General features: G+C 41.5%; 1 protein-coding gene across 11 annotated transcripts in view; it reads left to right on the top strand.

Moving 5' to 3' along the window:
* The window catches only part of CELF4 (CUGBP Elav-like family member 4), a 709115-nt gene extending 693921 nt beyond the window's left edge, over positions 1-15194 (top strand). For 8 of the 11 annotated variants that reach the window (XM_054054196.1, XM_054054197.1, XM_009560062.2 and 5 more), the window contains exon 13: positions 12943-15193. The gene's annotated coding sequence lies outside the window, so the exon portion shown is untranslated. Of the gene's footprint in view, positions 1-11020; positions 11109-12942 lie in introns of all 11 variants that reach the window. The other 3 variants (XR_008447745.1, XR_008447744.1, XM_054054192.1) reach the window with 3 other exon arrangements.
* The last annotated feature ends 6196 nt before the right edge of the window (positions 15195-21390 follow it).

Below are 21390 nucleotides of genomic sequence, written 5' to 3'. Positions count from 1 at the left end.
TTATAGCTATTTATGGTCAACACTTGAAGACTGGCTGGACAAGCTGTTTTTTTGCAAGTTGCTTTTGTTTGGTTTAAATTTCTCCCCACAGCTATTCAAATGGTCTTTGATGTGCTCCAGAGGAAGGCGAGAAATGTTTTTATATTTATAGATTTTCCAGGCAGCATTCAAGTCACAATCAGTCAGAAAAAATCAGAAGAATAATGGAGGAGAAAGGAAACCTTGACCTCATAAGCTTTCAGTGTTGATTAGTTTGTTGGTGTCAGGAACCTTTTCTTGTCGGGGCAGATTAGCTGTGAAACGACTTCTGCCCTCCCTCCTCCTTTGCTTTAATCTGTCCCCTATATTCCCATGGAGAAGGAGGAGACAATACCTGCCTTCCTGGAATTCTGCTTCAGAGGAAGCAACCAAATGGACTTGCACACCAGCAGTGAGGGGCTAGGGTTCGGATTTTTTTCAGAGACTCATCTTCTCAATGTGCCCTTTGGCAAAAGGCTGAGCATCTTCAGTTTTCTGTGAAATTATGTAAAAATCAGTTGCTGACATAAGCTGCTCTGGAGATGGTCAGATGTTGTTCTTACCCTGAGAGCTCAGGAGAAGGAATGTGAGTTATAGAGACAGACAGCATCTTTCTGACATTTGCCATGGACTCCGCCACCACCAGCAGGCTTCATTCACAGTGGAATGAGACATGCACTCAAAGTCATCTTCTACTCCACCACCATTCCTCACTCACATAAATTGCTAGCCCTAGGTATAGGCAGGAGCATAAAGATTTAAGCTAACTTAAGCCTGTCATTTGACCAGTGAGAAAGTTGCCCAGTGAGAAACGTGCCAAATTCATTGCAGCATAGGAAGCCGCATGTGACATTTCACTGATGGCCCATGCAAAACATGCTCTTAGGTCTCACAAAGGTACCTTCTAAACACTTCTCTGCAATATGCAAGCCCTGATCGCTACCCAAGTTGGCAACTGCATTTGAGAGCTGAGGACTAGGAGAGGGAAGAGAGCTGAAAATCTGTTGTGCCCTTAGGGATATCTTCTCTAGGCACATAGAGCAGCAAAAGCTCTCACTGCCCAAGTCTATTCATGGTCACCTTTCACAATGTCTTTGTCATGTTGGCACTAAAAATGTAAAACCAAAAAAATTAAAACAGATTTTGATATATAGATTATAGTCTTAGAAATAACAACTATAGGATTAATCCTTTCTTCAGTTCTTTAGAGGTCCTTTGATAGAATTTCAGAACCTCAGATGACTGCAGGATTTTTTCTAAATCTCAAACTAATGAGACCATTAATATTAGCATTAGGGGATGAAATAATGGAACTAGAATGTGAGGCTGGGACATCAGATGCGCCCCTGTATAGCTTTTGGTCATAGCCATGTGTCAAGTCCCAGCAGCAGCAAGGTCAGCTGGCAGAGTTTTCATTTCCGGCTGCTCAGTGTCTCTCCCACCTTGTCACTGCTGCCAGCTGAAGGGCTTGCATGGTAGCTTCCTGGCATGTCTAAAGTCACGTAGACCAGTAGTGACCAGTTGTCTCAGTCGTTAAAGGTGAACAGGGTTATTTAGAATAAAATGGGTTACAAAGCAAAGCTCAACAGCACAGCTAAAGAGGTCCAGCCTTGGGGTTCATCTCTGTGTGATCAGGGGATGATAGCACTCCCAGTCAACACAGTTGCAGGCACAAAGGGCAGGCTTCATAAGCAAAGGCTGTCTGAGGTGACAATGAACCAGGAAACCAAGGGACTGAGACAGATCTAAATTTTCACCGAATGCAAAGGGAATTTAGATGTTATTTTCAACACTTTTTTCGAAGTACATTGGAGTGACCTTATGAACTAAACATCTTGGGAATGAAGAAATTGGCACATTAGTTTTTGATACTTTCAAAACAAATGTTTTGGTTTTGATTTCTTTTTAAACTCTCAGACAAAAGTTTTGATTATTTTTAAAAACCATAATGTTTGACTGATTACCTGCATTTTCCTCCAAGAAAGGCTTTGAAGAAAAATGTGATCCAGCTCTAAATTAGAACCAGATAAATACCTCAACTGTGCCAGTGAAATGAGTCATATACATAAGTCACATGCATAAAAGGTTTCAAAATCAAATTCTGAGATACTAAAATTTGCCAAAAGCTGTGAATTCTTGACAAACCTCTCCAACTATATGAAGGAATTCTTGTTTTATCTTTCTCAAACAGAGAAAGAGTTATCGTTTCCTTAGCAAAAGTGCCTTGTTTCAGAAACACCATACAGAATGTAGCTTCAGGAAGGGCTTTTTCTTTTAACAAAAAATTAATAACATTTAATAATTAATAGAACTATGTAAGCTTATTGAGTCATCCTGGGCTTTAATCAATTTGAAATATTTGGGGCACCAATTTCCACCTTACTGCTCCTCACTGGAGGTACATTAGAGTTTTAGTGCAATTAAAACGAAGCAGGAAATATTTTTAGCTAATTGCACTGTGCACCTTGAAGGTAATTTGAAGCTGCAGGCAAAAAAAATAAAATATCAGAAGGAGTAATTGAGTGTTGCAAGCTGGGAGTATGTGTTCCTGGCTGCATTCTGATTTAGAGGGATACAGAGGCTATAGAGGCTGAACAGGCTTTGAAGAACAAGAGTGAAGTCTTACCCCTGTAGAATGGTCCCATTATATAGTACAGGAAAGCAGTCCCACAAGTACAAGGCTTTATGTGGAAGACGTTGCAAGGTGCAAGTCCTGCCATTCAAGGCAGTGAATGGGTATGGATGAGTTTTTGCTGCACTTGGGAAGTGATGGTGGGGCAGAGGGTTAACGCTGCCACTCCAACTATGGGCAGGCCAGGTAGGTCCCAAGTCCAGCCTGCTTCCTGGCACAGGCACAGGACCAGGCTTGGGGGAGTCACTGGGGGACTTTGCCAGTGATTTCAGCTGGGAGGACGGTCAGGATCTCCTCCTTTTCTGGCCAAAACCCTACACAGGCACCACCCCAGCAGATCCTTCCTGCTCACTGTGAGCGACTACAGACCAAATTCCTCACCCCCAGCCTGGCAGATAGCTGTGGGTTCCCATGTCTTGTGGCCATCACTTGAGCCTCAGGTAGGGTGTATCAGGCAATCTTTTTGGAGGTAACAGGCAGCGTAACCCTGCCTGCCGAGACCCACGAGCTAGGCTTGATTAGGGGTCTTGAGATCATCCTAAAATGTGTCATCACCTGGTAGGGAAAAGTAAGGGAGAATGTGCATAGTTTCTCTAACCCTCAGCAACAAGGAGAGTGAAGCTCTGGGTTCATCAGCATTTTGATGAGCTCTAGTCAATCTACAGAGGGAAACAAAGCAGAACCAGCGGAGACTGGGCACAGAGGCTCGCTCACAGCTTCCCAATTAGACTTGGTTCTCAACCATGTACATTTTTTTAATTAAACTATTGGTACATTGCTCAGGAGATAGCAAACTCCTCGAGGCCCCCTTGTAATAAAGAACCTTTCATTATGTGCAGAAAGGTAGCTACCACACAGCTTAATTTCCTCTCCAATCTAATGTTCACCAGCAGCAAAAGGAGGAATGAGCACTCTGTATGAGCCAGAATAAATGCCCCTTCAGGCACAAGACCCAGTGAGCTGGCCAAGAGGAGTGGAAGAGTCTACAGGCTTTGCTGGAAAAGTAGCCACATAACACACGTTTGACCTTCACTGTCACTGCTGCCCTGCTTTACAAAATGGTCTGAGTTTGTTTCAATGACCTTTGCCTATGAAGCTCTTGGTTGGTAAAACACAGCTGCAAAAGGAATAAGGAGCCATGGCTATATTTGCACAAGCAAGTAAATTCTTGATGTTGATGAGGAGGGCAACCAGGACTGTAACTGCTCAGCCCTTACCCATTGCTCCCTACCTCAGCTCTAGTGCTGGGCAGACTGGAGGTTGCTCCTCCACCAGCCCACCCTGAATTCCCACTCTGTCCCTCCACTGCCCTTCTTATCCTCCCACCACACACCTCCACATCTCCTTCAGGGTGTTTCCACCACCCTGTGATTCCCGTCACGCTGTGCCCACCTCTCCTGCCACTGCTCAGTGGCAGAACGAGAAAAGGCAGCACTGCACCGGGAACCAGTGACATTTTCTGACCGCCCAGGCTAGCTTCTCCAGGAGCAGCCGCTCCATTGTGGTGCTTTTTCATCCGCTGCTTGAAACTAATGGCTCTAGAAAAATAGATAAATCAGAGGTGACACAGCTATTGCTGCTTGGCATTTTTTCATCAAGCTGGCTGGGGGAGGAGGGGGTGACCAAAAAGTGACATTTTGACCAAACTGGATGTTTCCACAGCAAATTTTCATTCTAGTAGATTAAAAAAGAAATGCCAACAGCACAAAACCCAAAACTGTCTTGATTAAAAATGTTGGCCTTCAAAACACTAAATTCCTGTTAAAAAATAGACTGGTTTTCAGACTGATTAAAAAAAGGTAAAAATTAATCTATTCCTCTGGCCACCTCTCCCACCCCAGATTTATTTTGTTTTTTAAAATAAAATATTCACAGGAAAGAAAACCAAAATAATGACAATTTTCCCCTGGAGAATAATTGTCATTGTTCAACCAGTTCTTAATGTAACATAGTTAAATGAGAGCAATCCGAGTAACAACACTGCACAGCAAGTAAGTCATACGATTATTTGAAAGAAAGGCATTACAATTTAAGAGCTAATTTTTATCGTCACCTTTAATTTATAAGTGGGAAAAATGAGGCAGGGCCATCAAGCACTTTGGAAAAAAAAAACCCACAGAAGACATTAGCATTTGAAATGCTGGGCTTCCATCTCCCTGTTAGATCACACTAGCTTCTGTGTCTATATATGTGTAATTGTCTTTGTGGATATATATGTATATACAGTACCTCTGTACGTATACATATGTATAATATGTATGTGAGCATATTCATGTATATCAAGGTTCATATAGTCTGTCTCCTTTTTAATCTTTGGATGTTAGAAGTGAAGCATCTGACAAAAAAAACATTCTTTCTTTTTTCTTTTTTTTTCTTTTTTTTTTAATTCCTAAAAATAGTCTCCCAAGAGTCCAGGTAAATGCATCAATTTCTAGTGTAAATGATCAGGCTCCATTTAATCCCAGCATGCATGCAAAGTCCCCTTCACTGCACTGCCCTTCCAACTCTAAAATATTTGGGTTTCTAATCTTGGACTCCCCACAACAGCCTTAGTGGCAGTTGTCACAAGAATGGAGCTCAATTTGGAGAGCCCTGCCTCTTTTCTCTAACTCCACCAGGCATTTCGGGCAGGAGTTGGGAAAGCAGACACCTGCATGGACTGGTATCGGGGTACAGTGAAAAGGAGGGCTGAGGCAGAGGGAAAGCAGGGCCATTCAGCATTGGAATAAAGTCAGTGCGGAGGCATAAAACAGAAGGAGAAATTGCTATAGAAACAAGAAGAAAGGCAAGGGAGAAAAACACGGGTTGAAATTTTGATAATATTGATCAGGCTTGGAGGCAACAGCTGTAAAGATCTGTCACCTGTAGGCAAAATATCTCCAGTGCCTTGCTGCAGGGGTGCTCAGGCACATGCTTTGGCAGATGGAAAGACAGGCTCCTGACTGCAGTTTCTGATGGGCTCACAAACACGTTTATGTTTGTAAACAGAGCCTAATGTGTATGCATAAATGTTAAAAAAACTACATATGCTGTGGGCACTTGAGCAATATTCAGCCAGGGCCAGAAGTTTAGGTGTAAGCACAGGTGCTTGCCACTTTGCTGCTGGAAGATGTGATAGCCTTTGAATTTCTTTGGAGAGCTGTTCCTTGCCTCCAAGAGAGCACAGGAAAAGGGGTAGAGAGGATGATTCTTGGAGACTAGGCTAGGATGGAATGCCTGGAAGGAAACAGTAGAAATAATGAGGGATAGGAGGCAGCAGATTTATGCAGTGGAAGAAGAACTTCAACCTGGTAGCCCATAATCATGAACACAGTGATGGGCAAGTTCTGTGGTCCTGTGAAAACATAGAGCAATCTTGCACCTGTAGATGTGCAAATGCTTGTTGCATTTGCAAGCTTAGCAGATACATTCATACCATGGCAGTGGGCAGATGCCCTGGGAGGTGTGTGCAAGATGCTGCATGAACCTAGCAGTCTCTAGACTATATAGCGAATGTCACAGAGCACAGGAGCTGTGTACTTTTAAGACAGATCATCTGCACTTACTTACTTCATAAATTCTGTGGGAAAATCCTATCCTTCTCTCGCTTTCAAAAATTTGTTGTATAGATAGACTTGAATCTTGCCTCATGTAACAGCTTCACTTTGTCACAAGAGTATTCACTAGCAAGAGTGCCTGTCCTCCCATTGAACCTGGAGAAGTCTCCTATTAGCACCAGCAGGAGACAGGGCAGAATCCTTCCTGTTGTGCACAGACCTGGATTCCAGCCATAACTACCTACCAGGCCCGTGGTGTAAAGGGAACCTAAAGTGCCTCAGCATCTTTTTCTCAGTCCTTTGGTAAATCCGTCTGATGATCCAAACATCTTGATTATATAGACTAGTCTATCTCCAGACCCTCAGGTTTATGGCTGTCAGGTCATAGCAATGACTCAGACCTATGTATAGCAAAAGAAATATAGATGAAGAGCTGAAAAATTAGAATCAGTCGCAAGGAACATTGTTGCTCTTTAGCAGAACCACATCCATAAAAAGTAGGGGTGGAAAGTTTGAACAGATAGCCTATTCAGTCATCTTCTGGAGTAACCACACATGCAGTTACTCATGCAGAAACAGTGAAAGAAAGCAGCCACCACGGAGCACCTTTCCACAGGCTGCTCACTTAGCCTAAGAGACTTACTGAATGGCCCTAAATGTCTTTTCTAGTCTTTGCAGAGTAAGAGACACTTTCAAGTTCCATTCATTCCACAGCTAAGCAGGCTCATTGTTCCCTTTATAATGTTTATAGTAAATGGACTCCTAAGCTGAGTTTCCTATGATGCAGAGCTGATCCCTACAGTCTGATTAGAAGCTGACATTAAAAGCTTTCCTGTGACAGAGGTGTCAGTACACCTAGGACTACTGTGTTGACAGCACAGGTTGCAAGGAGATGACTAAAGTGGTGTTTTCTCTAGCCGAGGCTTTGACTAAGATTCCTTTCAGTTCATGTTATAGACTTAAGAGTATTATTACCCCATTCACAACTGGTCACTCAAGGTCCTCATTATAACTACCAGAGAGATATAGGCTCTTTCTGGCCATGGTTCACAGTCTCAACAGACGAAGTGCTTTAGGACAAGTGAACTGGAACTTACAAGCCCTGCCTGTCTCCACCAAAACTGGCCTGGAGTGATTTGCTTGGATAGTGATGTCTGCATATTGAACCCTATCGTTATGAATTTAAGCCGTTATCAATGGCTATTTGATGGTCAAGAAAACAGTCTCAGATTCCACTTAGGTGCTTCAAAGAAAAAGATGGTTTGGAGGCATATTGGCATTTACCGGATGTATTTAGCTACCATTTGCTCAGTGAAACAAGTTCTTGGTCCGTATTACCTGCAGCAAAGATAATTTCCGTAATCTGTCCTTGTGTAGAGACCCTAACTGCTCAGAAAGTATACTCTTCCTTTATCTCCACAGCACTACTTCTGGACTAAGCTGTGTATACTTGTCTTCATAACCTTAACACTTTAGCTCTCAAATTTACTCAGCAGTGCCAGAAGTTTATACTTGTTCCCAGCAAAGTGAATGGCTTTTCTTAAATAGATGAGCTTGGCTGGTGTCCAGTCTATCTAACTTGCCTCTCAATTTCGGGCCACTGATGAAGCAGTTAGCAGAAGACAGGCATCTAACTCCCCTGCCTAGTCAAGAGAGAAAGGCACTTCCCTCTGGAGCCCTCCAGAGGTAAACTCTATCTGTCCAAGTGTAACACCGGAAAAAGGGATTGTTCACCTAAAAGACTGTTTCATCTAACTCTAACAATCATCCTAAATACATTAGTGCTTATTACAAATCTTGCCTAAACTCAGGTACATCAGCGATGTGGGCTGAATATGACCTTGGAGACCGGCAAAGGGTCTTCTTCTCTCCAATGACTAAGTAGGTGCTGTAGAACCCTGCTTTAGAAGGAGAGCTTCATTTTGGCTTTAAATACAGACTTGTTAGGCAGACAGGATGACCACATGTGACTTTCATGTAAAAATATATTTTCTGGGGTTTTTTTTTTGTTCCTTTAGCCTCAGCAAGTCCTAATACTTCACCTATACATGTGTATGGTTTTGTGTGTATGTATATGTGTGTCTCACATCCACAGTGTCTAAGACGGTGTTCATAGGACAGGCAGAACAATAGTAGTACCCACTCCAAATCCAGTGGTCAGTGGCAGACCGACTTGGTCCTTCCTGCTCTATCCATAAGGCAGACTGTTTTCCCTAGTCAACATCATGTCAAAGAACTTCTCAGCTTGATGGTTGCCTGGGGTTAGCATCCAGACATATACACGTTGCCCACAGTTCTGTCACCCTGACCCTGCAGCCAGTGACATCCCATACTCCAGCTCCAGAGAGGAAATGTGTGTGGCTGTCACTTCCCAGGGATAGAGCAGAAAATTATTTCTCCCACCAGATCTCACCCATTTCTGCTGCCTCCTTGCTTCTTTCAGGGGAGCAAAGCCTGTTAGCCCTTTTCCTCATAAAGCCTAACCCATGCAGCTGGCATGGCTGAGGTAAGGCAAGAGGCAGTTCTTGCTGTGATGGTGCTACTAGTTGTCCTTCCTCCCCCGCCTGCTTTTTTTCTTGTGGTATAGTATAGCCAAAAAGCCCTGAGGGGTAGTAGGTATGCTAGAGGGCTTTTCCTCTTCTTCATGCACAGCCTGGACCTGTATAGCTGATGTTACTTGGGTACTCAGGGTCACAAGTGACAACAGCTCTACCCTGGGCCATCTTAAAAAAGATATTTATTTTCCCCTCTTGGCTTGTGAAATATCTGTAGACACAGATCTTGCATCTGCTTGGGCAGTACCAGTCGATTACCTTCACTCAAAATCCAGGACACTCAGGCTGATGCTTCCAGCTCATCAAAGGGCAGGGCCCTGGGGTCAGACCATCAAGAAGGAGTCTGCTCCAACCAGGGCTGCAGCCAGTGAGGGGAAAAGCTTGGAGCTGAAGCCAGTGCTCCAGTTAGGGTCTTAGTTCAGCACCATCTCTTGTCAGCTGAGCATAAGTGCTGTAGCCAGAAAGCATGTTTCATTTCAGAAAAAAAATATTTAGTAAAAACAGCAAAAATTGGAGAAAGATTTTTCTCTAGCCAGCATGCATGACTTGAGGATGAGAACTGCCAAAAATATTCTTGTGACACCCAATCGCAAGGTGAAATTTCAGTCGTGTGCAGTGACTTTTCAGATATAGGCTGGGAGGAGAGATATGAGCCCTGCCAAGGGGATAGAAAGGCAATACTTGAAGAACAGGGTGCAGAGCTGCTGACTGAGACAAGTGTATCGTTGTGTGCAGTGATTTTTGGTGTTTACTGATGCAAAACTCCCTGGGCCAATAAAGGGACATTTTACTTTTGTAGGAAAGGAACAGAGTGTTTCTGGAGATTGTAGCAACCAGCCCCTAGCAGTTGCTTTTTTTCTTTTCTTTTTCTTTTAGCTTTTCTTTTTCTTCTTTATTTTCCTCTTTTCCTTTCTCTTTCATTTTCTCTTCTTTCCTCTTCTTCTTCCTCCTCTTCCGTCTTCCTCTTCTTTCCTTCTTTTACCATTTTTTTTTTTCTTAAAAATTCTGGCCAGAACCAGACACCAAAGGAGTAAATGTACTTTTTTTAATGATGCCAATTTAGGGACCATCGTATCATCTGAGTCCTCCTGCAAGTCTGCTTCCCACGCCATACCAGCATTGCTGTGTTTTGGAGCCCACCGTCCTGTAAACTGCTAAATGGACATGCAGAAAACAGCAGTAGTTGCTTTTCTCTTTTTTTCTTTTTCTTTTTCATTTTCTTTTTCTTTTTTCTTTTTCATTTTCTTTTTCTTTTCTTTTTCTTTTTCTTTTTCTTTTTCTTTTTCTTTTTCTTTTTCTTTTTCTTTTTCTTTTTCTTTTTCTTTTTCTTTTTATTTTTTTTTCTTTTTATTTTTGTTTTTTTTTTCTTTTTCTTTTTCTTTTTCTTTTTCTTTTTCTTTCTTTTTCTTTTTCTTTTTCTTTTTCTTTTTCTTTTTCTTTTTCTTTTTCTTTTTCTTTTTCTTTTTCTTTTTCTTTTTCTTTTTCTTTCTTTTTCTTTTTCTTTTTCTTTTTCTTTTTCTTTTTCTTTTTCTTTTTCTTTTTCTTTTTCTTTTTCTTTGTCTTTTTCTTTTTCTTCTTTTCCTTATTTTCTTTTTTTCCCCCCTTTTTAATTCTCAGTAGCCAAAGCAGCTCTTGGTCTATTACTCCCTCATGATTTTAAACATAGCATGTAAACAAATTAGAGCGAAACCTGCTCTGGACTCCAGTCAAAGTAATGGGAAGGCTCCCAGGGGACTTTGGCTAGCTGTCCAGTGAAGCCCAGGATGTTGGGGGTGGTATGGGAAAGCCTGGAGCTAACAAAAGCATTCTGGTTGGCAGCAAATGTATTTATTTTCCAGACTTTGCTAACCAATCTGTGTCTGCGCTCATTCATTCAGTGCATGCTATCCTCAGCAGCCGCTGCATAACGTTCTGTTACTGTTCACTGTTGACCGTGTGTCTACATTTAAGTGTGTGTTTTACGTGTGTCTCTCAGGCTAGGCCTCCTCCATCCTTTTTTTTCTTCCTTTCTTTCTTTCTTTCCTCTTTCTTTTCTTTCCATTCAGTTAGTTTGTTTTGCTCTACTTCTTGTTTCATTTTCTATAGTTTAATTGCAAGTATTTCCATTAGATCTTTTTGACTGACGTTGTGTTTGTAACTTTTTTTTAATTATTATTTTTGTATTTATCTTCTTTCCCCACCTTTCCCTTTTTCCACACTATATATAAATATATATATATATATATAAAAAATCTTTTCTTCTTTTGTCATTCAATCAAATTCCAACAAAACCAACCAAGAGCCAGTCAAATCCACCACAGTCTCGCGCTGAGCTAGGAAAAAAGTTCACGTAATGACATGAAAGTGGAGAATACAGTCCCCCAGGCCGTAAGTTCAAATCAACTCAAAGTTGAAAGTGTGACATGATGGCGTCATGTAACAAGCTAAGAATTGGTTGCATGACATGCCGTCAAGTTTCGTGCAGGTGCCGTGATTGAAGCATTTTTCTTGGATGTTGTATCAGTTGATGATTGGCCAGTCATGATCACATGTGCCTTTTTTGACTTTGTGCTGCCACAATTTTTGCTGTGCTCATTTTCGTTTCGTTTTTGGTGCTTGCAGTGGTTTATTTATTTGTTGTTTGATTTCTCGTCAGCGTTTTATGCTTCTTTAGATGTCACATAGAAGGAAAAAAAAAAGATGGATTCCTAATTCTTTAGAAAAATGGGATTGTTATAACTACAGATAATTTGGAAAAAAAAAAAAGAGAGAGAAAAAATGTGTGGTTTTTGCACTGAAAATCTTGTGATTTTATTTTTTTCCAGAGAATTCGGGGCCTTTTTCAATTGACACCTTTTTTCCCCCTTAGGATATTTTAAATCACTCTCTGAAATTAAAAAAAAAAAAAAAAAAGACAAAACCAAAAACCAAAAATAGTAATGCTAGTAACACTAGTTCGAAAACTATAGCAATCCAAAAAAAGCAACCCCAAGAAAAGCCTCTTTGTATGTCTTTTCAAGAATTCCTAATTCTAAGGTTCCGTATTACAGCAACTCCAGCCAAAATTAATTGTTCAGGGGGAGGGAGGGATTGTTTTGAGTGGGAAAAAACCCCATCCATATCAAAAAGCAAAATGCATCTTTTTGTTTACAACTGAAAAAGGGTCCTTGACAAGTGTTCTTTATTTTTTTATTCTATTATTATTTTTGGTGTTGTAATTGTTTAGACTGCTGTGTACGGTTTGCTGTTTGTTGAACCAACAGTGTGAAAACCTGCCAGCATGGATTGATATTCCGCATGACACTTTTCCACCAGAGTGGACCTTTTGCAGTTTCTAAGTTTCTTGATGTAATAAATCACCGAGTGTATAAGAAGAACCTGCTTGCTAGAAAGAGATAAGAGCTAATCCTTAATGATTAAGCATCCTACTTAAATGTCAAGCCTAGTCGGATCATGATTACATTTTTTTAAAATAACTTTTTTATTTAAGAAATGTTAGCTTTACATTTTTTGCAAAAAAAAGTTTATTCCAACGGTGTTTTTTTTTTATTTAACCTCCTATAATTGCCTGTTCAAAGTCCGACTTTCTGACATTCGCAAAAGAGTAGATGTTATTGGCAGTTGTGCCTCCACAGAAAGCCCATACACTGTCATAGAAGGCATCCCATTAAATGGAGAACAATTCTTTCTCAATGCCTTTCACACTACAAAAGCCCACCAAGCAAGATTGTGATCTGGCATTCTAAAGTGGTACTTAAAAATAATTAAAATGCAGCTAACTGCACATATATAGCGATACAGATTTACATAGACATGCCCTATTATTATTATTATTATTATTATTATTATTACTATTATACTTTCAGAAATAATTTTATTTTTCTCTATCATGATCGTGACTACCTTGCTCACTTTGGATTTGATCCAGTTCTCACTGAAGTCAAGGGGAATCTTTCTGTTGACATTGAGTGGGAGCAGAATCAGAGCCAACGCCTCCAAAGCAAAACACGAACCAGAAGCCCCATCCTGTCCCAATTGAAGGAGAAGAAAACACCCGTTACTTTCAACAGGAGCAGGATTGGGCCCAAAAGAACAGGCTTGTTTTTAATTTCCTTTTCATTTTTTAGGTCTTTTTTACCCCCTGTCCCAAATACCCCCACACCTTCCCTACTTTCCCCACCTCTTTTTGATTTAATTTGCAATGATCTTCTTCGTTTTTTAGGGCAGCAGCTGAATGGGCCACATTTAGAAAAAAAAAAAAAGTATATATATATTAAAAAAATGGGAACTGTTGGATTACACCTTTGACATATCAGCAAATATCAATCAAGCTGAAGACTTCAGACTTATTCTCTCTTTGATTGTTTAGACTGTAACATTTCTTCAAGAAAAGTATCACATCTGCTGACTTCGAAGGACATGCGCTTGAAAACAAACAAAAAAACACATAAGCAAAATCAGAACAGGAACAAGATCAACCAGGATTTATGAAGAGACACTGATATCACCACAGCGGCTTTTCTTCAAACAGGAGATGCAAACCTGGATACTGAAAAAGGAGTGCCTGTTTGTCACCAAGGATGCGGTTACCATGTGTGACCCATGGTAACAGTCACTGAGCATCTTTATCTGTCATTCCTTAGCTATATAGGGACCAAAGGACAAAACTTTTTACCGCAGACTTGTAGCTGTATGTAAAATATGGAAGTTCTTTCCTTTTCTCTAAGCTGTTCCTAAAACAGTTTTTGAGAGCGATTATATGAAATATGTAAAAATTAAAAAAAAAAAAACAACAAAAAAACCCCACAAAACAAACAAACGCTTAAATGCTTTTAAAACAGCAAGATAATAGTTCTTTGATACTTTGGGAGGTTCTTTGGTTATACATTAATTAGAGTTTATGAAGCTTTCATATGGTTTTCTGTATAATAAGTAAGGATCGCGCTGTTAAAGGCAAGTAAGATGGATATCTATGAAAAGCAAAAAAGTAGATAAATAAATACATAAATAAATACATAAAAAGGCATAGAGAAGAGAAAGGAAAGATGGTTGATATTAAATGGAAAACAAAGAAGGTTTGTAAATGCTTCTAACTCTCCCCATTTAAAATCCTAATAGTTGTACAGAATTTAAAAAAAGAAAGTTTAAAATACCTATATAATAGAAAAAATTAGACAACATAAAAAGAAAAAAAAAACAAAAAAGCAAAAAAAAAATACTACATAGAAGTTAGCGTTAATGCTAAAAACAAAGATGTTGTAGAACTGTAATTTTTGTAGAGTTTAGACTGAGCATTAATTCCTATTCTCTGCCAATGCTCTTGGATGCTGTTATTTATTAAGGAGATAAAGGAGATAAATGGCTACTTCGGCAGCTTTTTTAACTGCAAGCATTCCAGCTATTAAAAAAATAAACAAAACACAACTCAATTCTGTAGACAATGCAAACGGGAAACAAAACAGCTGTCTTTTTATCAGACGCTAGTTCTAACTTGAACAACAAAACACAGCTAAACGCTTCATGTCTTCATGATCTGCTATCCGCAAAATTCCCATCATCCTATGCTTCAGTAGCTTCCATATTTGCTCTAGAAACCTTCAGGGCAAGGGGTTAGCCTAGAACCTTAATCTTAAAAAATAAAAAAATAATATAAAAAAATAAAAATAAAAAAATAAAATAAAAAAAAAAACAATCTCTTTGAAGAATTTCTGAAACTGTTTACAAGGAATTTTGAAAAACAGGGGGTGTTAAAAAAAAGATGCTGGCTCTGTTTTTCTGTAAATAAATTTGCATATTTTGTAGGACTTTTAATTGTAATGATAGAGAAAAACAAGGAAAACTATTTAATGAAAGCACGATATTTATCTTTGGTAAATGACTTTAGAGCAGTTAAAAAATAAGACATTGCTTTAAAAATCTGACTCAGAAAAACAATGAATTATTTTAGAACTCATATATTTTAAAGTATATCATATTTATTATAATTTATTTTCACAATCTTAAAACTTGATTTACATCATTCTCACACTTGTTTGGATTGATTGAGCAGTGTGACAATTGTTTCTGATTCCTATTTGGTTTTAGTCTGTTCTGATGTTCTCGTTTGGGTTTTGTAGTACTTTTTATCTTAATCTTAAACTTACTTACTTTCTCTTTGTTTGTTTGTTTGGTTTGTTTGTTTGTTTGTTTGTTTGTTTAATTTTATTTTAATTTCAATTTCGTGTCGGGCCTGATCTCACGGGCCTTACGCTGTCAGAATTCCCATGGGGATGTTGCGGGTATTTTGGCAGAGTAAGGGCAGTCAGGCAGAGCCCTCAGCTAGGAAGTACAGATGTGTAAAGCAGCTGCAATTCCATACAACTGCTCTTTCACTCTCAATTCCCTAAAACTCCTTGTAATCTTCTGTAATTATTGAATGACGCTTTCCAGCTTAGCCCTAAATAAAGCACAGTTTAAAAAAAAAATGCTATGTTCTTTATTTCTTGATGGCTTTCCTTAATGTGTTTGCTTTGAGAACAAAATGAATCTATTTGACTCCTTCATTAATACACATTGTTTGAGCATCAGAACAAATCCCTTTGTTATATAAAACATATCTCATTGGATTGAATTAATGACACTGTTTCATTTAATGTTTGCTTGATATTCCACTGTGGTTTACCTTAAACCTAGTAGGTTAGAAGATCAAATAATGGTACATACAAATTAGAGTCATTGTAGCTCCCATTTGAAGCATGTTGTTTGATTTCACTCTCATGGTTTTTTCATGCTGGTAAGTATAGAGGCCAAAGCTCAGGACGTTGTTCCTTTTGCTGCTTTGGGACAACCTTGTGAAATTCAGCAGTCTCCAGAGATGAGGTTCAATTTCTTCCTGAGAATCTCTCACATCTTATCTTTTGAATAATTATTTTTTTTCCCCTCGAAATGGCTGCACCAGATCAGCTGAGTTGAGGCTGGGGCTGAAGCCAGGAGCCTTTGCATTTTCTTCCTGATTCTCACAGCCACGTCTGCATTTTGACAAGTTGCACCAGCTAAAACCATCTCTAAATGGGACTAATGGTGCTTGTCCATAATTTGAACTCCACAAATGAAAGGAGTTCCATTAGTAGAAACTCTATTATTACTGTTATGAGTTACTAATGTCTGTTCAGGGCTATAGAAATAAATTAAATGTAAATCAGGTGATGAATATAGGGAGGGAATACGATCAGTATTTTCTTTTCATCTGAATGCAAAGGCAAACACGGAAAAGCATATAAATTGACACCATCTTTTTCCTTGGCAGAGAAGATGGTCTTCCAAAGATGTGAGAGCTTCTATAGGCTAAAGATATGAGAGCTGGCCTCAGGTGTGACTGAGATAGAAAATGAAGAGGTCTCTAAAAAGAAGAGGCTTCTGCCTCAAAGTCCATCCAACATCCTGCCTTGATCTCCAGGGACACGGAGGGCAGAGACACATCCCCAGATTGAGTTTGGCAGTTAAGGCAGGTGGGGCTGGTGAACAACACCCTTTGAAGAAGTAAAAGCCTCACAACAAATAGGCTCAATTTCCCACAGTGTCACAGCAAACGCAGCACTAAAAGTCATTGCCTGATGCCCTCCTAATTTCTCAGGCCACCCTTCCTATTCCCACTTGTTACCCCCAAGCTCCCGAGATCCCTTCCTTTCCCACCTTGAGGAAGATGTTATGTCTCTGCAGTGTGTTTGGGACTGTGAGGTACGTCCTACTGTACCTGCAAGGACATCACTTCAGGATCTGAGTAGGACAGGCAGCAACGGTGGAGCATCCAGATGGGGACACCCCTGGTCACTGAGACACAGCTGGGGTCTGTTGGCTGGTACCAGTAAGACAAGATTTCAGAGTGTTGTTTCAGGGGCACTGTAATACACAGAAGATAAAATACACAGTGCTGGGAAGCAGCCACCTTCCAAGGGGAGGCCTGAAAACATTATTAAAGCTGCTTCTGTGGCCTGGGTCAGTAGCCTTAAAAATATTTGAGTTCACAGACTGACGATGGGGATTACTGATTTGGAAAATCATAGAATCATAGAATCACTAGGTTGGAAGGGACCCACTGGGTCATCAAGTCCAACCATTCCTAACTCTGCCTAAACCATGCCCCTCAGCACCTCATCCACCCGTCCCTTAAACACCTCCAGGGAAGGTGACTCACCCACCTCCCTGGGCAGCCTCTGCCAGTGCCCAATGACCCTTTCCACGAAAAATTTTTTCCTGATGTCCAGCCTGAACCTCCCCTGGTGGAGCTTCAGGCCATTCCCCCTTCTCCTGTCCCCTGTCACTTGGGAGAAGAGGCCAGCTCCCTATTCTCCACAACCTCCTTTCAGGTAGTTGTAGAGAGCAATAAGGTCTGCTCTCAGCCTCCTCTTCCCCAGGCTAAACAACCCCAGCTCTCTCAGCCACTCCTCAGAAGACTTGTTCTCCAGCCCCCTCACCAGCTTTGTTGTTCTTCTCTGGACACTCTCCAGAGCCTCAACATCCTTCTTGTGGTGAGGGCCCCAGAACTGAACACAGTACTCAAGGTGCGGTCTCACCAGTGCCAAGTACAGAGGGAGAATAACCTCCCTGGACCTGCTGGTCACGCCATTTCTGATACAAGCCAAGATGACATCTGGCCACCTGGGCACACTGCTGGCTCATGTTCAGTCAGCCGTCAGCCAACACCCCCAGGTCCTTCTCCTCCAGGCAGCTTTCTAGCCAGACTTCTCCTAGTCTGTAGCACTGCACAGGGTTGTTCTGCCCCAAGTGCAGGACCCGGCATTTGGCCTTGTTAAATCTCATGCCATTGGCCTCAGCCCAGAGGTCCAGCCTGTTCAGATCCCTTTGCAGAGCCTCTCTACCCTCCAGCAGATGCATGCTTCCACACAGCTTAGTGTCATCTGCAAACTTGCTGAGGGTGCACTCAATGCCTTCATTCAGGTCATTGATAAAGACATTGAACAGGGCTGTACCCAGTACTGAGCCCTGAGGAACCCCACTTGTAGCTGGTCTCCAGCTGGAGTTAACTCCATTTACCACCACTCTCTGGGCCTGGCCGTCCAACCAGTTTTCAACCCAGGAGAGTGTGCGCCTGTCCAGGCCAGAGGCTGACAGTTTCTGAAGCAGAATGCTGTGAGAAACTGTGTCAAAGGCTTTACTGAAGTCCAAGAAGACTACATCCACAGCCTTTCCCTCATCCAATAGTCAAATCACTTTGTCATAGAAGGCAATCAGGTTAGTTTGGCAAGATCTGCCTCTCATGAACCCGTGTTGACTGGGGCTGATCACCCGGTTCTCTTGCATGTGCTTCATCATAGCACTCAAGATCACCTGTTCCATGACTTCCCCTGGCACTGAGGTCAGACTGACAGGCCTGTAGTTCCCTGGATCCTCTCTGCAACCCCTCTTGTAGATGGATCTGGCTAAGGGAACCAGCAGGGACAACCAATGGAACAGGAGGCATCATGAATGGTTCTCACCTTTCTCTCAGCGCTTCCCCATCCATTATATTACAAGCTGAAAAAGTGGGCAAATCTGTAAGCCTGGTCCCCAAAAAGACACACAATACTATCGATCCACCGGAGGTTCGCTTGCACTGGTGTGCTGGGGAATAAAGCACTGCTATGACCATTTTGCTGCCTCAATTATGTAATGTTTACTTGCCACACTCAACCCTCTGGTTATGGTAGAGTTACGGACTAAAATAGGACGGGCTGAAGTACAAACGTAGACATGGCCTAATGGTTGATTTAAACACCTTTTTCTGGGCTGTCCAAACATACGAGCCCTGTTTTAAGACCTAACTGCTGGTCATACAGAATGTCCATGCTTCTTTCCAAAGGAAGTTTACTCCTTCACATTGTAGGCACAATAAAGCAAAACAAATAAATCTTTCAACTGTAGGCCTCTTTCAGCGTGGGGCTACTCTTGGGGCTGGTAAATAGCCAAATTAAAACCCCAGTATGAAGCAATGAACATGAAGAGAGAGGCCAAGCCAACCTGAAAGTCTGAAGCTGCCTGGCCACTCACACCAGGGTACAGCAGATCGGAAGCACTCTATTACAGAAGTTCAAAAGCCACTGTCTGTTTGATGCTGACTCCTTTCCCTCATTTGTAACTGCTAAATCATATTACATGAAACTAAAGGTTTATTAAAGGTCAAATACTCATCCTTCACCAGGATGCTCCATGGCACCATTGTGATTACCATAAGCTGCAATGTCACCATCATGAATAGCAGGGGGCAACCTTTGGTACAAGGACAAGGCATGGCTTGCAGTCATTCTTTCTGGAGTCCTATGGAGACACCTCAGCCACTAATTACATTTCTGTATCTCTAATAAAGTAATAAATCTGCGCGCAGGGTCACATTTCCATATCAGCATTTCCTGACACAGCCACAGAGCCACTCTTACTTTGCACATACAAGAGGAGATGATTCATCTCCCCGCTTCTGCCCCATTCCCACCCCAGGTAGATGTTCATTAGACAGCTTTCTCTTATTAAGAGATTACCTGGGCTTTGAATGAGGTTATGGAGCTCTCCTGGTTTTCTCTTCATGTAATTAACATTGTGATACTATTTGGAAATGTCCTTGAGAAGCAAGGTGAGGGCTTTTCCACTTGAATATTCCCATTTCCAACAGCACATTTTCCCTAGTCCTGAACACACCAAGGCAGCAACCACCACATGGGTCTAGAAGCGTGCAAGATGTTTTCATCTCTGGTCTCAGGGAGACCTCACACCTCACAAGGGTTTGGCAGTTGGGCAAACACATCACTGGGTGCTTCAATGCAATGTGCAAACAGAAAGCTTGTGGAAGTTCATGCACGACATCACTTGGCGAAAGAAGCTGTGAAGCCATTGCCTAGGAATGTCCCTTAACAAGCTTGTTTTGAAACTATCTGACTTGTCCTACCACTCCAGAGCCAATGAAATAGGAATAGTCTCAAGTTAGCCACCTGTGGAGCCTGAAGATGCCTTTTAGAATGTCACTGCTGTCCTATTTATTGAGGAAATCAGCCCTTAAACAGATTTCAGCCTCGTAGCTTCCCTTTCACTACAGTAAGCACTCACAATAGAACAAACACATACTCAGAAACATTGAGAAGACACCAAATTAGAGCCCTTGTTCTTCGTTTATTAAGGGAACAAAGCCACTCTGGTGTCTCATAGGATCATAGAACATCTTGAGTTGCAAGGGACATTTAAAGGTCATCTAGTCTACCTCCCCTGCCATGACCAGGGACATCATCAACCAGATCGGGTTGCTTAGAGCTCCATCTCTTTGCACACTTGCAGTCGTCACTGATATTGCACAAGATTTCATTAGTGCTCACCCAACCTTAAACAATTTCCACATTGCTGCTGAGGAACCTGTATAGCACTGTTACTGGTAAACACACAGGGTTTCTGGTGGTGAGAAACCCCTTGGTAGAAACATCCTCTCACCATGGCATTCATAAACCATCTTGAATTCTGGGTCTCAGTCTGGTAAGTTTTGAACTCAGCATGGACCACCTCAAGTGAGCACAGACTGGGGAAGGGTGTTCCTCGCTCACAAACAGGTAAGCATGCCCTTTCCCTGCAAGCAACAGCCTCAAGGCGTGCAGTGCATTCACACAAGATAAAATAAGCGCAGGTTCAGCTTCTTCCTGCATCCAGCTGGAAACTGAGATTTGTCCCCCAGATTCCCATGACACAGATTGTGGGCCTGATTATGCAATCATAGAGCAGCCCAGGAAGGTATTCACAACTCCTCTCGTTAATCTGCTTGTTTGATTGGTTTTTTAAAAAAGTGGAAACATAAATGGAAACAGGGAGCAAATGACTCCACAACCTCTCCTAGGAGACCCAAACTCCTAACATTACTCCCATGAATGTGATATACATCATCCAGTACACAGGACACCTCAAAGGGGGAAAGGGACACAGACTCAGGCTTGGTACACCTTAGCCTGCTGCTCACAGCGTTCTGCCGGGGTTTACGCGTTGCTGAGTTGCAGCTATTTCTTCCATCTCTTAAAAAGAAGAGATACAAACACATAAGTTTGCAGGCAGCTGGTGAGTGGCTCAGTTAACACTCCCCTGTGTGGAGCCACAGTATGTCATCCCCAAAATGGGCACTTCTCATCTTCAGAGAGGCAGAGGTTCTAAACTCTCTCCACCCTTTGGGGCAGGTCAGATCATATGTTTTACTTTTTCTGTACACAGCACAGGAAATGCAATTGCCTAGATCAGTGTCATGAATCCTACCGTACAGCAAAGCACCCACAAATTAGTGAGTTGTGATGCCTCCTTTGAGAGTCCCTCCTCTGGAGAGCAAGGGAAGAAATTCCACTTCGGTGAGTTACAGAACAGACTCTAAAACTGAAACATTGTCATAAGGCACATTGTACACAAATCCTCCTACCAACTCCTACAAGAAAAGATTACCTTTTTTCAGCTAGCACAATGAACTATTAAGTGAGACAATGGGCCTAGCAGTGTCCGTGAACCCTCTGTCATCAAGTGTTAGATATTAGCAATATCTTTTTTAGCCAAGCCAATAGACGCCCCCAGACACTGTTACAACAGCATATAGGCGCAGATGGAAAGTGTCAGCCTGATTTTTCTTGTTTTAACTCTTTCCACTCAGTCTGTTCTGTTATTGCTTCTTTCTGGAACAACCCCA

This window comes from Cuculus canorus, chromosome Z, assembly GCF_017976375.1.
Source record: "Cuculus canorus isolate bCucCan1 chromosome Z, bCucCan1.pri, whole genome shotgun sequence".
Lineage (NCBI taxonomy): Eukaryota > Metazoa > Chordata > Aves > Cuculiformes > Cuculidae > Cuculus > Cuculus canorus.
Note: the sequence above shows the minus strand (reverse complement) of the source record. Positions and strands in the feature narration are given on the sequence as shown.